Genomic DNA, 3,570 nt, shown 5'->3' with positions numbered 1-3,570 from the left:
GTGCTTGCTTTGGCAACACATATACTAAAATTGGAACAACACAGAAGATTAGCATGCCTCCTGCACAAGGGTGACACACAAAAGAGCTCACATATGTCCCATGAGAGATCCAGACTTTGGATACCTGCCCGCAAAAGGCCTTGTGGTCAGTCAGTGTTACTAAGTAAAACAACAGCAACCACAGAGAATTCCAATTGCTCCCAATGAAGTAAAAAGACATTTTCTCTGAAAATGAAGTTAAAAAAACAACTCAACTTATAATAGCATCAAGAATAAAATACTTAGGAATAGATTTAACAAAAGAAGAAGACTTGTATACTGAACATTGTTGAAAGAAATTAAGGAAAACCTAAATAAATGGACCAGAAGCCTTAATATTGTTAACATACTCTTCAGGGGCACCTGGGTGGCTCAGTCAGTTCAGCAGCTGGCTCTTGGTTTTGGCGCAGGTCATGATCTCGGGTCCTGGGATCAAGCACCATTTTGGGCTCCCTGCTCAGTGGGGAGTCTGCTTGAAGGATTCTCTTTCTACCTCTGCCCCTTCCTCAACTCACACACACACTCTCTCTCAAATAAATAAATCTTTAAAAAGAAAAAAAAGATGCTCTCCAAAATGATCTACAGATTCAATGCAGTCCCTATCAATATCTCAATTGCCTTCTTTGCAGAAACAGACACACTGATCCTACAATTCCTATAGGCATGCAAAGGACCAAGAGAAGCCAAAACAATCTTGGAAGAAAAGAACAAAGCTGAAGGACTCACAGTTCCTGATTTTTGAAACTTACTACAAAGCTACAGTAATCAAAATAGTGTGGTACTGGCTAAAGATAGACCAGTGGAATACAATTAAGAGTCAAGAAATAATACCCATGCATCTATGCTCAATTGATTTTCAACAAATGGTGCTGGGACAATTGGATAGCTACGTATAAAAGAATGAAGTTGGGGGGCGCCTGGGTGGCTCAATTGGTTGAGCGGCTGCCTTCAGCTCAGGTCATGATCCCAGGGTCCTGGGATCGAGCCCCGCATCGGGCTCCCTGCTCAGCAGAGAGCCTGCTTCTCCCTTTCCCTCTGTCTGCCACTCTGCCTACTTGTGCTCTCTATCTCTCTGTCAAATAAATAAATAAAAAATATCTTTAAAAAAAAAAAAGAATGAAGTTGGACCCCTTCTCCACACCATATATGAAAAATGATGTGAATCTAAAACTGCTCTTAAGGAAAAAGAAAAAAGACTCTAAATAGATCAAAGACCTACATGTAAGATCTAAACTGTAAAAACTCTACAAAGAAAACATAAGAAATCTTAAATTCCTTGTCTTCAGATTAGGCATTCATTCCTTAGATATAACACCGAAAACAGGCAACAAAAGAAAAGAAAGATAAATTGAATTCAATTAAAATTTTAAACTTTTGTACTTTATAGGACACTAGTAAGAGGAAAAAAAAGATAACCCAAGAAATGGAAGAAAATAATTGCAAATCATGCATCTGATAAATGTCTAGTATCCAGAATATTTAAAGAACTCTTAGGACTCGGGGAGCCTGGGTGGCTCAGTTGTTAAGCGTCTGCCTACGGCTCAGGGCATGATCCCAGGGTCCTAGGATCATGCCCTGTATTGGGCTCCCTGCTCTGCGGGAATCCTGCTTCTCCCTCTCCCACTCCCTCTGCTTGTGTTCCCTCTCTCGCTGTGTCTCTCTCTATCAAATAAATAAATAAAATCTTAAAAAAAAAAAAACTCTTAGGACTCAATAATAAAAAAAACAAGTAACCTAATTTAAAAATGGGCAGAGAGGGGGCGCCTGGGTGACTCAGATGGTTAAGCGTCTGCCTTTGGCCCAAGTCATGATCCCAGGGTCCTGGGATCGAGCCCCACATCGGGCTTCTGGCTCAGTGGGGAGCCTGCTTCTCCCTCTCCCTCTGCCTCTCCCCCTGCTCATGCTCTCTCTCTGTGTATCTCTGTGTCTCAAATGAATCAATTAAAAAAAAAAAAAATGGGCAGAGGATCTGAAGAGACATTTCTCCAAAGAAATATGCAAATGACCAACAAGCCCATGAAAAGATACTTAATATCAATAGTTATTGGGGAAATGCACATCAAAATCACATTGAGGGGGCACCTGGGTGGCTCAGTCGGTTAAACATCTGCCTTCGGTTCAGGTCATGACCCTGGGACCCTGGGATGGAGCCCCATGTCATGATCCCTGCTTGGCGGGGAGCCTGCTTCTCCCTCTCCCTCTGCCTGCCGCTCCTCCAGCTTGTGCTCTCTCTCTGTCAGATAACCTAAAAAAAAAAAAAAAAATTGAGATACCACACACACTAGAATGTCTATAATTTAAAAAAAAAACAAAAACAAACAAACAACAGACAATACCAAGTGTTGGTGAGAATGTGAATTGGAACCCTTATACAATGCTCCTGGGTATATAAAATGGTACAGTTGCTTTGAATAACAGTTTGGCAGTTTCTCAAAAAGTTGGACATGTAGTTAGCATATGATCCAACAATTCTAGGTAAATACCCAAGAGAAGCATGGGGTATGTGTAATAGATTTAAGCATTATATCCACACAAAATCTTGTACACTAAGGTTCATAGCATCATTATTCACAGTAGCTAGGGATTGGAAACAACCCAGCTGATGGATTAGTCCATCAGCTAATGAATGGGCAAATAAAATGTGATGTATCCATACAATGGAATATTATTGAGCCATGGATAGTAACCTTGAAAATGTTATGCTAAATGAAAGTAAGCAGAAGTAAAAGGCCACATATTGTATGATTTCGTTTATATGTAATGTCCAGAATAAGCAAATCCAAAAAGAAAGTAGATTAGTGGTTGCCTAGGGCTGGGGTAGAGGGAGGTTTGGGGGAGCGAGACATTAGGGAGTGACTGCTAATGGGGATCACCTTTCTCTTAGGGGTGATCAAAGTGTTCTGGAAGTAGCGGTGATGGTTGCAACCTCTCTCTCTCAAATAAATAAAATCTTAAAAAAAAAAAAGAAAATAGAAAATGAGCAAACCTTGCCATGTTCATTTTATGAGGCCACTGTAACTCTGAATTCAAAAACTGAATAAGGCAGGGCGCGCCTAGGTGGCTCAGTCATTGAGCATCTACCTTCGGCTCCGGTCGTGGTCCCAGGGTCCTGGGATCGAGCCCTGCATCGGGCTCCCTGCTCAGCAGGAAGCCTGCTTCTCCCTCTCCCACTCCCCCTGCTTGTGTTCCCTCTCTCGCTGTCTCTCTCTGTCAAGTAAATAAATAAAATCTTAAAAAAAAAAAAAACTGAATAAGGCAGCACCTGGGTGGCTTAGTTGGTTCAGCATCTGGCTATTGATCTCACCTCAGGTCTTGATCTCAGGGTCGTGAGTTCAAGCCCAAGTGGGCTTCAGCTCAGCATGGAGCCTACTTAAGATAAACAAACAAACGAGCAAATAAATACTGAATAAGGACATTATAAAAAATTTCAATTAGATTGATGTCATATATGAACATATATGAACATATATTTGAATATCCAATATAAAATATTAGCTAGCTGAATTCAACAGTGAATTTTAAAAAATAATA

At 40.8% G+C, this 3,570-nt stretch overlaps 1 pseudogene; it reads left to right on the top strand.

Annotated features, from left to right (window-relative positions):
* On the top strand, nucleotides 1-97 carry LOC118540023 (U6 spliceosomal RNA; annotated as a pseudogene).
* The last annotated feature ends 3,473 nt before the right edge of the window (nucleotides 98-3,570 follow it).

The sequence above is a fragment of the Halichoerus grypus genome, chromosome 4 (assembly GCF_964656455.1).
Source record: "Halichoerus grypus chromosome 4, mHalGry1.hap1.1, whole genome shotgun sequence".
Classification (NCBI taxonomy): Eukaryota; Metazoa; Chordata; class Mammalia; order Carnivora; family Phocidae; genus Halichoerus; species Halichoerus grypus.
This window is presented reverse-complemented; position numbering and strand designations above follow the sequence as displayed.